Below are 13,761 nucleotides of genomic sequence, written 5' to 3'. Positions count from 1 at the left end.
AGAGCTGACTGCCATCCGCATGAAGATCGACTTCCCCGTCCTCCCCCCCTCCACTCGCCCCCCTGACGCTCATTAGTCAACAGAAGCACTTTATAATTACTCCCCTCCAACACACACTGATGCACACTCACTTATATATACACAAACATTTTTACCCTACATGCACCGAGACAAAACAAATACATGTAAACAAATGAATATTAAAAGCAGTGTTCCTTTAGTGAGTCCAGCTATCTGAAATATCTTCAACATGCCAACTCAAGCAGCACAACAACTGTATGAAAACTGTACACACAGCTATACTTTCTGCTGTGCTTTTTTGAGATTTAGTGCTTGTGTCACTTATTACTCGTCCTCTTAACAAAGGTTTAAATGTGTCAGACTTAATTGTATTAATTTCAGAGAAAATATAAATTCCTGATCGTGGACCCATCATCCTAATCAATTAAATATACATTGAGCTGAAACTGCAATGCAATCACAGTAACAAAATTTACAAAGTCCTTCATATTTTCAGCTAACAGAGAAACTTGAAGGATTTTATTCTTGATTACATTTATGCTTAACTAGTTTATGGTTTGGGGGTTTTTTCTGCTAAAAACAAAAGCAGACAAAAATATTCATGCAAGATCTTCACAGCCTAGTAATAAGACTTGAATCTCAGGTTAGTGTGCATGAGAAATCAAATTTTCAGTATAAAAACAATGTAAACGTACTCACAATAATTTTTAAATAACTACATTAAAGCCAAATTAATATCAGTAAGAATTAAAGTGATGCGAGTGAATACAGCACTTAAAAATATGTATACAATAAATCAAAATCCAGGTTAAAGTTGGACATAAAAACACAAGGAGATGCCTACAGTCAATATATTTGAGTTCAGCTTTACGACTGTATCTGCTTAGCTGAATACACACAACACAAAAACACACACACTCACTCACACTGAGCGATCCTTGGATATCGACGTGCCATTAGCCCTCCTCCATCAGGGCACTAATGCTTTTATTGTTGCTCATGTTCCTATTTATTTATGAATCTGAAGCATGTTTCCCCCTGAAGAGATTAGAGGAGGAGGTCAATATTATCTCAATTAACCCGCGACGCTCCACTGCAGCTCCATCTCTCTCCTCCCCTCTCTCCCCCATCGCTGTCCTGTCGATAGTATTTATCAGTCCATTCCTTAAGTGGCTCGCTGTTTGTCGTTTCCCCTCCATAAATCCTGGTTTTCTTTCTATCTTTACTCCTCCTTCTCTGATTTTTCCATCGTTTCTCCACCTCTGACTGCTATTTTTTACCCTGTGACTTCTACACCTTCTGTGACTGGCTTTTTTTAGTCCTGCATTTCACCTCTAAGATTACACAAAGGCTATTTTAACCCTCCCGATGTTAAAGCTGGAAACCTGTTTTGTTCTGGGCACTCAAAAATTACTCAAGATTTAATTATTAACCCTCTAGTAAGACATTCACCTAATAATTGTTTATTTTCCTATTGTATTGTACTATTAGTCTAAACAAAATAAGCAAATGAAAAGACACTTTTTCTAAATTATAAGTCAGGGTGTTGTGTGAAATTTTTACACTGATAGTGGCTACTATAAGGTTGTTTAACAGCATCTGTGTTTCCAAATCCACACCTGAATTTTTCTTAAATTTTCTCACAGGTTTTTTTAAACTTATGTGTATAACAGGATGTAGTTGAAGTGCTAAAATGCTGCCTTTGTCCCTCATCATAGTAGTATTTATCCATGGAGGGGTCTCTCACACGTTCCCTGAGACACAGTGGGAGGAAGGCGTGGAGCTTTTATGACAGCTTTATGGAGTGCCAGTGACGGTCTATGAAATGATATGTAGAAGCTGTGTCACCGAGGTTGCATTCACTCAACGCCTACTGCTCCTCTGAAATTACAAACCATCGCTGGGGTTACAGGCATGTAACTGCTGATAAATACAAACCAATACAGTCGCACTAAAAACACAAAACTTGTGTGGAGGGGGTTAAAAAACATCATATGCTATGCTAACCATCAATGATATTTTCTTAGCCTTCAAGAGAGTATCAGCTGCATATAAATATAGTAGAAATTGATAATTACCTTGATTTGTCAAAGGGTGGTCTTGCTGGAGCCACTTAACATTATGTTTTATTCCTCTGGGCACCCATTTAGGTAAAATTTTTAACTGTTAGATTTAAATAGAAGTCCACAATAACATGGGGGAGAAGCTATTGAGAACTGGTACATATTTGCCTTCTCAGATCACACGATTCTGGCACAACTTCACTTCATGGAGAAGAGCAAGCATGTAAAAATCCTGAAATTCTAACATTTGTGCTATGAAGAACAACTTCATTGCTTGACCAACATGTCCTGTCCTGTAGCCTTCGAAGGAAGAGTCGATCAGATTAATGAAATGTTGTAGTTAAACTGTGTAACTTCAGAAAATAGTGTAAATGTGGCCAGATTTGAGTTACACTCAAAAGTAAATAAACCTAAAATCGACATGAGGATGAGGAGTTGTGGAGCCCCACTCTGCTGTTGACATATTTACCATTTTTGGTATGGAAATGCATCTACTTACATCATTTAGTGGCTTAACGTCCTCTTGCATTGTGCACTAAATTACTGCAAATATGTGAAAACATCATCCAAATCATAAATCTCTCCACATTCAACAAGAACCGTGACTAAAACCTGTGTAAAAGAAGAGGAATTGGTTGAGGAACGAGACAAGGCCGGCAGAGGCTTTGTCCAGGCAGCAGGAGGGATGGGAGGGAGAGTAAGGGAAGAGGAGGTTGGGAGGGGTGGCTGATAGATGGAAAAATGCCCTCCCCTCGTGGTCTCTCAAGTGAGTAATAGAGGCCGAAATTTCATTTTGCAAGTGGCTGATTTAATGATCCAAAGGGTAATTAATGGCCTGATTATCTTAATGTTAAATATGGCCAGCAGCAATTACGCTGACCTCCTGTCTGTCAAGGTCTGGCCCCCCACTCTCGCCTCCCAATTAGGTCCTGTTTGGAGGTTTGGTGGGGGGGGGTGGAGAGAAGGAGGAAGAGTGAGAATTAGAGGAAAGGAAAGGAATGGACGGAAGAAAGAGGAAGCGTGTAGAATGGCAGAACAAGAGGGAGGTACAACGAAAGGTGAGGGGAAGATAGGTAGAAAACAAAGAGGAGGCAGAAATTTGGAGGGAAAAAAGAAGTGATGCTGGGCGGAGGTTGGATGGATGAGAAGAGGAGGCGCATTAGTATGACCGTCAGTATTAAACTCCTCCATTTTTTTTCTCTCCTCCCCTCCTCTGTCAACTCCCCCGGTGGACCGGAGGGAGGAATTATGTTCGGAGAGATCGCGCCTCACCTCCGTGGCGTCGCCCCCCCATCCAATGAGATATGTGACAGGGCCGAGCCCCGCCATCTCCAGCTGTTGTCATCATCTCTTTATCTTCCCCGGTTCGTCCTCCTCCCCGCGCGTCTGCCCACAGCGACGGCTGGTCCAGGTCTCATTAACATCAGCGAGTCGCGGTGAGGATGAGGAGCGAGTACTGTCGCTGCTAATCGTTTTAGGGCTGGAGCTCATCGCGCCGAATGCAAGGTCTTGCCACGCCTGCTCAGCGCTGCAATGCTTCACAGTGAGGGGAGATACTTGTTGACGTGCGTCGCTCGCAGTGGCAAAGAAGGGAACAGGGCAGGTTGGGTACAGTGTGGATGAACACCAACTGTGCCAGCTCTGCTGCGCCAGAGGGATCCTGTTAGAAGTATTTATTTTCTTGCTGCTCACAAACCACAAAAAGGCTCCGTTGTCCTCTAAACGTTCCCATTAACCTCTGGCTGCCCCGCGGTCAGCCGTCATCACCTCAGCTGGCGTGGTCGCCCGGTGCCACGGCCCAGCTGAGGCCACCGCTGAAGGGGCTGCTAAGTTTGGGCTCTCTGCCCATCCCGGAGCACCCACAGGGGCCTCGCAGGCTCCGTCGACACTGCTGCCGCAACACCCCGAGTCTCCGGTTCTCGGCGCCGCAGCTCATTGTTTTAATTACGTGTCAAGTGGCGCATCAACACCAGCACCTTAGGCCTGCTCGGGCTCAGCGTGTTAGCAGGCCTGAGCGGACAGCAAGTGACAGCACCGCTAATCCAAGCTCCTGGCCACTGGACTGGGAAGGTGATTGCTGGCAACATGGTTGGCGGCTCCCTCCCTCCCCCTCCACCGTTACTTCTCTCACGCCAACTGCTGACCTTTGGTAGTCTGTCGCAGAGGGTCAGCGTCTTCCCCTGTTTATGTACACACACACACACACACATCTGAGTATGCTCAAAGCCTGTGTTCATTGTTTCACTGAGATCTTCTGCTGAGATGGAGATGATAAACCAAACGCTGTCCAGTGCTTCCAGTCAGTTACCTGCAGCCATACTACCAGCAATATATGCGCCTCTGAATCATGAATCATGGTGATATCAAGGATTCAAACAGGTTTATTATTACTATCAATTCACTGCTCGTTAACAGATTTTAAAAAAGAGTTTACGTCCTGCTGAAAGCCGTCACATCAGTTTTCAGTGTGAACAACAGGGGGAGGCAGAGGTATGTAGATGCTGGGGAGCCACACCTTAATTAGACAGTAGAAAAATGAGCATGAATGAGGTCGGCAAAAGGATGAACTCGCAGGGCCATGCATCGCGGTGCCGCCACGCACTTAACATCGGGGTCCGCATGACAAATGCGTGGCCAGTAATAATTCAGCAGCAGGTCTGTCGGCGCTGGGAGCCAGGAGAGGGGAAAGAAAAAGGGCCCTTTATGGGAACAGATTAGTCTTGTTCCCCCCTAAGAAAAGGCCAGCGCTAACAGATTTAAAATTAGACCGGGGGCTTTTAATCTGGACCGGGGTGCAGGTGCAGCGGGCGGCCCGACAAGGCAGCAGGATTGGGCTCAGGGGACCAGATGGGGCGACCAGGAGGAATGGGGCAGCCACATCACAACATAATTGCCCCCCAGGGTCAGAGCCAGTGGTGGGGAGGAGGGGACAGCCCTGCTTCATATCCCATAAAACCCAAACTGATATCCTCCACTCACACACACACCTCCCCCTCTCTACTGTGTGATCATAACACAGATTGGACTGGTGTGATTTGAGATGGACACATGCAGATCAGATGGTGATACAGGACGATTTGAAGTTATTAATTACAGCCAGTCACTGATGGAGGTCCTTAGCCTCCCTCGGGTGTCAGAGGTGTTTGCGGCCACCTCATTTTAATTCATGTTGGCGGTTCATGCATAAAAACACAAAAGATTATCACATATTTCTATTATTCATCAGCTCTTTTTAAGGAATAGGGGCAGTTTGAAATTTTTGTTAATTTGTTGTATGTTAGCCTCATTTTGCTACAGAAACTGCTGACTGACTGACTGAGTGCTGTTGAGCTTAGGGGCTCCAAACAGGGCCGAGTACAGCCTGCTCTGTTAGTGGACTTTTGGCCAAAGTATATGAGACTTCAGTTGAAATGTAGCATCGATTTTCTGAACCAAACTCAATCCAAACCCTAAACATTTGCCCATAGTTCAAATTTTCTATCATATTTAATTCGTTTACTGCAGTTTTTTGTTACTGTGTTCAGGTATGAATACCTGGAGGGAGGTAGTTTACTTGTCTGCCCTTCGTAAGTAATAGTATGAACTGATGGGCTGTACGAAGTACTTTGAACCCTAAATCAAAACTACTTTAGTCTAAGAGCTGTGAATTAGCAGAATAGGTCCAGACACCAAAGGCAGTGGAGTAAATGTGTTTAAAGAATGAGGCATCACACCTCCAACCCTGCATTTAGTGAACACCCAGCTTTGCCACCTGAACTACAGCCACCCTATTTAACATGCATGTGGGCAGAAGTGTCAGGCCTGAAATAGATGTCACCGTGTCTCCCATGAGGCCGGACTCACTCTGTATCCGTATGCATGCGTGGGATTATCTGCATACATGTGTGCTCGTGTATCCATTTGTGCAGATCGAGCCGGGCTCTGTTTCATCTGCAGCGGATAACTAGCTGATCCCGCCTACCATCATCTCTCTGTTATTATCTGCAGCCCCTGCAGATCCGAGGCGGCCCCATGGCCTGCATTTTAAACAGCACACACACACCCGCGCGCGCACACACACACACACACTCGCAGAGAGGAAGCCTCCTGACAGGCAGGGCCAGTGCAAACGTTGAAAAATAATTGGCCCCTACATTCTAATTCATCTGTAAAAGGGAGGCCTTGATTAAATTAGTCCTAATAGACATTATTTTGTACATGACTGCCCCGCCGCTGTTCGTAACCGCGTCCCCCGACTCACCTAACAAGCCCTCCAATTTACTATTGACATTAAGCCTGCTGACACGAGCCAATCACCGGACCATTCATCGTTTGTCATCGCGGCGAGGTTATGCTAATGCGGGCTAAAAGCACAAACTAAATGCACATTCTTTATGCCTGAGTCATCAGATTAACCTCGCTGTCCTCTGCCCTCCCTCCCCTGCCTTATTTTAATAATGAAGAAATAAATAACGCTCTCCACATGCGTGACTCGGTCCGTCCTCTCAGCTCGCCGGATTCTCTGGGCTCCTGCTCGCCGTAAGCCAGCGGGGGCTGGCTCCTGGAGCAGAAATGAATCTGTGCGCCGTCGGTACGAGTCCCCCTTCCTCCCCGCTCCCCCTCCTCCCTTTGGCTAATTGGCTCAGTCGGCAAATTGCTCATACAATAAAGAAAAGGGAGAAAGGGGGTGGAAAAACTCGAGGACAGAGTTCTCCTCGCGTCGGCCGGTAATGTGTTTGGATTGAATGGGTTCACTGCGAGCTGCGGCCGGCTGGTAAACATTTCAAACACTGAGCCATGACGATACACTTAAGAAAAATTGTCCTCTTTTATTTGTGATTTGTGCTAATTCACACATTGTGTTCACATCTTTTAGAAGGAAGTGATTTGTTTGTGGTTTTCACTCATGCATTTAGTGAACGCATTTTATGCCTCAGAAATGAAAGCAAAGCACAGAAAAGAGGACTTTGTTCGGGTGAGGAAAAGGGTTGGATGTTTGTCCAAGAAGTTAAATTCTCAGGGTATTTTTAAAGAGTTTGGATTTCATAAATATCTATTAAAATACAACAGACTTGTTCAATAATAGAATGGTAGGACTTGTTTCCATCAGTATTCCCACCAACAGAACATTGAAAAGACAAATGACCAACCGTATTCCTTAGATATTAAAATCTGAAGAATATAAATTGGACACAGTTACTGTGACATCACCCACTGCAGTGGTCCCCAACCATTTTTGCGCCACGGACCGGTTTAATGTCAGACAATATTTATATGGACCGGCCTTTAAGGTGTCTCGGATAAATACAACAAAATAAAACGATACCACAGTTTTTGTCTTGGTCGTATTTTGTAAATATAAGAATAAACGCGAATTCACTGTGTAATTGTGTATTATAAAAAAGTGTATTAGCAGCGTCCTCCTGAAATGCACCAAAAACATTGAGAGTAACATCCTCCTCTCTGCCCCTTAATGCTCGCTGGTACACAGCAAAATCTCCAGTGTTAAATTAACACTGGAGAGTGTCTATATGGGTCCACACCTCTGGATGTTAAATACAACACTGTTGAGTGTTAAATTAACACTTTTGACAGTGTTATATGTTTAAAAGTAACCTAGTCAGTTTTGAAGATTAACAATGGCTAACACTGAGCAGTGCTGATTTTCTAACACTGGAAAATAACTCAAAATGTTAGAAATATTCCAGTGTTAGAAAATCAGCACTGCTCAGTGTTAGCCATTGTTAATCTTCAAAACTGACTAGGTTACTTTTAAACATATAACACTGTCAAAAGTGTTAATTTAACACTCAACAGTGTTGTGTTTAACACTCAGAGGTGTGGACCCATATAGACACTCTCCAGTGTTAATTTAACACTGGAGATTTTGCTGTGTAGCTATGGTAACGCCTAAATATTTATTTCAAAATAAAAGACCCAGGGAAACAGAGTTAACGATAAAAACCCTGAACACCATCAATTTCATCCCGAGCCTAAAATCTCGCGGCTGGGTACCAAACCGGTCCAGACTTTAGAGGGAAAACCAGCACACCGCAGACCACGGCCTCTCTGTGTGAGGATCTAAACGTATTCTACGCTAGATTCGACGCAGCGAACACCATGAGACCGGACAGTGTGCGCACCGCGGATGACGTCAGTGCGCACACTGTGTCTGAGGAGGATGTGCGGAAGTGCTTCAGGAAGGTGAACGCGCGCAAAGCTACTGGTCCGGACGGGATTCCCGGCCGCGTCCTCAAGTCATGCGCGGCTCAGCTGGCTGGAGTGTTCACACACATCTTCAACCTTTCCCTCTCTCTGTCTGTAGTCCCAGCCTGCTTCAAAATGGCCACCATCGTCCCTGTACCCAAATCCTCCACCATCTCCTCATTGAACGACTGGCGACCTGTAGCCCTGACCCCCATCGTAAGCAAATGCTTCGAGAAGCTGGTCAGGGACTTCATCTGCTCTGCACTACCCGACTCACTGGACCCTCTACAGTTTGCATACCGCCACAACAGGTCCACTGATGATGCCATAGCCCTGACACTACATACTGCCCTGTCACACCTGGAGAAGAGAGACACGTATGTGAGAATGCTGTTTGTAGATTACAGCTCAGCATTCAATACCATCGTTCCCTCGAAGCTGGACAGGAAACTGCAGGATCTAGGACTGAGCAGCTCCCTCTGCAGCTGGATCCTTAGCTTCCTGTCTGACAGACGCCAGGTGGTCAGACTGGGCAGCATCACCTCATCCCCCATCACACTGAACACTGGTGCTCCACAGGGGTGTGTACTGAGCCCTCTCCTGTACTCACTCTACACCTACGACTGCACAGCCACTAACAGCTCCAACATCATTGTGAAGTTTGCGGACGACACTACAGTGGTGGGTCTTATCACCAACGGTGATGAGACGGCCTACAGGGAGGAGGTCAGCGCCCTGACCCACTGGTGTCAAGACAACCATCTCACCCTCAACGTCGCAAAGACAAAGGAGCTGATAGTGGACTTCCGGAGGTGCAGAGAAGTACACACCCCCATCACCATCAACGGCGCTGCTGTGGAGAGAGTGAGCAGCCTCCGGTTCCTTGGTGTACATCTGGCTGAGGATCTTACGTGGTCAGTACACACAAACAAAACAGTGAAGAAGGCGCAGCAGCGCCTCTTCTTTCTCAGGAGACTGAAAAGATTCGGCATGAGCCCCCGCATCCTCAGGACCTTCTATCACTGTGCCATTGAGAGCATCCTCACTGGATGCATCACCACCTGGTATGGCAACAGCACCGCCTACAACTGCAAAGCTCTCCAGCGAGTAGTGCGGTGCTCTGAACGGATAATTGGAGGTGAGCTTCCCTCCCTCCAAGATATCTACAGGAAGCGCTGCCTGAGGAAAGCGGGGAGGATCATCAAGGACTCCAGTCACCCCAGCCATAAACTGTTCAGACTGCTTCCATCAGGAAGGAGGTTCTGCAGCATCCGGTCCCGTACCAGCAGACTGAGAGACAGCTTTTTCCATCAGGCCATCAGACTGCTGAACACGTCATAGACACCTCAGCTTCACTACTGGAACTTCAACATTATGCACTCCACACTGTACATAAATGCCACTTGTTTTGCACATATTCAACTCTGTATATTTTATATATTTTATTATTATTTTTTTTATTTTTTACTATTTAATTTGTAAAATGTGTATACACACACACACACACACACACACACACACACACACACACACACACACGTAGGAAAATATTTAGTATACACATCCAGAAATGCATACACTATTATATATTGTACATATATTTATTAGTTTCAGGTTGGCCATTCTTGTATTTTGCTCGTTTGTGTTGTTGTGTTTGCACATCTCTGTTGCTTGTGGGGCTCGCACACAAGAATTTCACTCGCATGTGCTGTGCCAGTGTGCCTGCACATGTGATGTGACAATAAAAAGTGATTTGATTTGATTTGGCCCAGGGGTTGGGGACCGCTGACCTACTGGTTTAAAGAGTCCTGTTTTAAAGCCTTCATCACACCGGATGGACTCACTTTTGGAGCCTGCCTCTAGTGGCCATTAGAGAAACTACATGTTTTGATAGTAACTTATCAATTACGTGTTTTACGAAGCTGTAGCATCAGTTTTGATTATCTGTAAACTTAATATATTTTTTCATTTGCCAATCAGAGTAACAGGACACTTAAAACAAAGGTATTTAAAGCACAAGTTGGTGTTACTTTATGAAAGAAGTTAAAATTAAGCTTTGCCTGACACATACAAACAGACCCATATCAGATGATTTCAGATACATCACCGGCCTCAGAAATGTTGCATCAGCTGAGCTGTTGCACCGTTTAAATGTCTATTAATGTTTAATATATGTATTTTTAGATCAGGCTATTGTTTTTATCTTGTACATAATGGTAATATTTGCAGTAAAACCCCTGTTTTAATCATTAGCTGCCTTTTTTTTTCCCCCCTCCGCTGCCTCCTGTGCTACAATAAAATCTCACCTTGATGTGTTTTAAATCGAGCTACTGATTAATCTGGCTCTTGGCTTTGTCCTGTCCAAACCCTGTTACTGCGTTAACACCCCCCCCCCCCCCCCCCCCCTTTGTGGTCAGACAGGTCCACTCATCTGCATCCAGCTAATCTAGTAGCAAATGTTAATGGCTTTCCCGGCCACGAGGCCCAAGCCTTCAGGGTCACCACTGTCTTTGCTGAGGCCACTTCCTCTTTTGGACCGGTGACAGGAGGCCCTGAAATTCCCACAGAGGAAGCCTTTTTCAGTTTGATGTAGACAGTAAGTCAGGTTATTCCCAACAGGAGCAGTCAACATTGAATAGAGCATCCATCTGGTTACATACTGTTGTTGTGGTATAATTGTAACCTGTTTAACCCTGTTAGGGCAAAGTCAGTAATAAAAAGTGACCCTATTCTTAGTGGGGGGTTTATTTTTGGGGGAGGGGTTTAGTTTGTTTTTGTGGTATCCTGATAGCTGAGACTTGGGAGAACTATTTTAAAAGCCAATAGCAGTATGTATACCTGTTAATATGACAGTGTGCAGGCTTGTTACATCTTGATCAAAGAACCACTTATCCAAATATTATTTATTTATGAAAGAATCAAGAGGTTTAATCTTTGTTTGCAGACTTTTGATTCAGATAAAACATGTAGGCTCTTTAATTGTCAAAAATACTGAATATAAATGTATGGACAAATTCAAGGCATCTTCACATGTGATTCATGGCCATATCATCGTGATCTCGTCAGATCTTCGATGTCTCTAAACCAAATGGGCCAGACTTCAGTGCCAAAAAGGTGCTGTTATAACCCAGATATCGATTTTTTTTTTTCTGGAAATTGCATTTTAAAAATTGTGAGAAGTCTGATATTTGAGGACAAGACAATTACCCTTTCACAGCTTTGAATATGCTATTAAAGGGTAAGGAGTGTCTTCTCCTTGGATTAAAGGTATCTTTGCGAAACTTTCCCAATAGGACGAGTGTTTTCTTGAGAATAATGAAATGAAGGTCATGTCAAAGTTTCGTACATGGTTCGGAAACGAGTTAACATTCCTGATTTGTTCAACAGCTACAAATTAAGCAGAACTTTATTCTTGTTGAGTCCTCCTGTTTCTGATTTATAATCTACCTCCAAGATGGTGTTGGACCGATTTGTTTCCATTGTCCAGTTGTGGTCATGACAAGCTAACGTTGATGCATTCCTGGACTACTATCATTGCAATATGCAGTGGATATTTCTTTTACACTAGAGAAGATGCCCCTGATATTTTTACCTTCCTGCTGTCTCTCTCTCCTTGGGTCTCTTCCTTTATATCTGTGGTTGCTTCTCCTTTTCCACCTCTTTTTATGAAAACTCCCCCTTTCCTCCCCCCTTCAGTATCTGTGCAGCATCACTGGAGCATTGCGTTTCACCCCAGAGATCAGCTTCCCATCGGTTTGCTCCATTTCTCCTCCACCTCTTCTCCCACTCTTTCTCTCCTCATTTGCATCATCTCTGTCTCTCCTGTCCGAATTAACCCCTCCATATCTGTCTAATACAGTCTCATGGCTGACTTCAGCCCAACTCACCCCTCCCTCCCCACACAGAGACCTTTCTCACCCCACCACCCTCCCTTTAATTATCTGTGCCTATCCAACGGCAGCTAACGACCAGCTAGAAAGGCTAATTGATTTCAGCCTCTTCTCTTCTTCTTTCGTCTCATCTTCTCTTTTCTGCTGTAAGATAAAACAAAGCACGCATGTTTTCTGCATGGATTTAAAGCAGAATTAGTGGCTCATTTTGCTCCTCACCTTGTTAGAAGCCCCTCCATTTGACGGTGATTTATCTTAAATGCACATTAGGTCAGGCAGCTAGCTGATGCTCTTATCCACGCTCTCTATCTATCTATTAATCTATTAATTAGAGGGCTAATTAGGCTAGAAGAGAAGCCACTGACACCATGTCACTCTTAACCCCCGAATCCTACCGCTCATTACCACACACACACACACACACACACACACACACACACACACACACACTCTGTAATTAATGACGGGCTTTAACAGCAGTGTGGTGGCTCATACATCTCAGCTTCTCTCTGCAGGCTGAGCTGAGCTGGAGAATACTCTTTTTATCTGCATTTAACTTTTCTTTATTTTTACTTCATGCATGAAAAACTCAGACAGGACATTACCAAATCTGTTAGATATATGTTTAACCCCCTACTGGGTTGGACTCTTTGTGCTTTACAGCAATGTAGAGATTCACAAAGATGCTGGAAACACAGGTTTTGGTCCACATTGACATGATAGCGTAACACAGCTGCTGCTGATCGGCTGCACATCCATGATGAGAATCCTCCGATCCACCACATCCTAAATGGTTAGCTAGTGTTTTTCCAATCTGTTTTTAAATTTTAACCTCAATCTTTTTGTTTAGCTGACAAAGGTGGCACCCAGGTGTGGTCTTCTACTTCTGTACTCCACCCACTTCAGGGTGTGACATGCTCTGCTTTCAGAGATGCGCTCGGTGGTTATTTGAGTTACTCAAAGTTTGAGTTATTCTCAGACTTCTCTCAGAGAAACGCTGCTCACTGGGTATTTTCTCGTTTTCAGATCATTCTCTGTGAGCCCTAGAAGTGGTTGTGTGATAAAATCCTGGTAGTTCAGCAGTTTATTAAATGTTTGGACCAACAACCAGGTGGAACCAGGAGTGTTCAAGGTGGAAATAATATCTTTTTCTCATTCTGATGCCCTGTTTGAACATCATGTCCCCTCGACCATATCTACCTGAATACATTGAGTTGCTCCTGTGTGATTGTCTGATTTAGATATTTGCTTTAAAAGCAACTGATGAACAGGTGTATCGAACCAAGTGGCTGGTGAGTGAGTCCTGAAACACTGAGTGGCATATTTTAGTCATCTGGCATCCAGACAGTGTATTTGCAGAGGGGAGGCCTCAGTGAAGCCAGAACAATAGAACAGTGAAAGAAAAGATAGCAAACAGCGACAGTTTAGCCCTCACTGTGTTTGTGGTGATTTTCTTGCTGGTAGAATTTGAGACAGATTAGAAAGGAGTATTGACTTTGAGTATCAAAGTTTTTTGTTGTTGTTTTTTTTTTTTTAAGTTGAAATGGCCACATTTCTGGTTTTGTGAGGTTCTAAATAAAATTAGTCATCAGATTAATTTT

General features: G+C 44.3%; 1 protein-coding gene across 5 annotated transcripts in view; it reads left to right on the top strand.

The window, feature by feature from the left end:
* Positions 1–13,761, top strand: part of agap1 (ArfGAP with GTPase domain, ankyrin repeat and PH domain 1) — a 189,483-nt gene that overhangs the window by 164,923 nt on the left and 10,799 nt on the right. The window lies entirely within an intron of this gene.

Source organism: Copadichromis virginalis, linkage group LG23 (assembly GCF_057382275.1).
Source record: "Copadichromis virginalis isolate Kocher_CV1m ecotype Utaka linkage group LG23, C_Virginalis_male_GT1.1, whole genome shotgun sequence".
NCBI lineage: Eukaryota > Metazoa > Chordata > Actinopteri > Cichliformes > Cichlidae > Copadichromis > Copadichromis virginalis.
The sequence above is the reverse complement of the archived record's forward strand: the minus strand, read 5'-3'. Positions and strand labels throughout refer to the sequence as shown.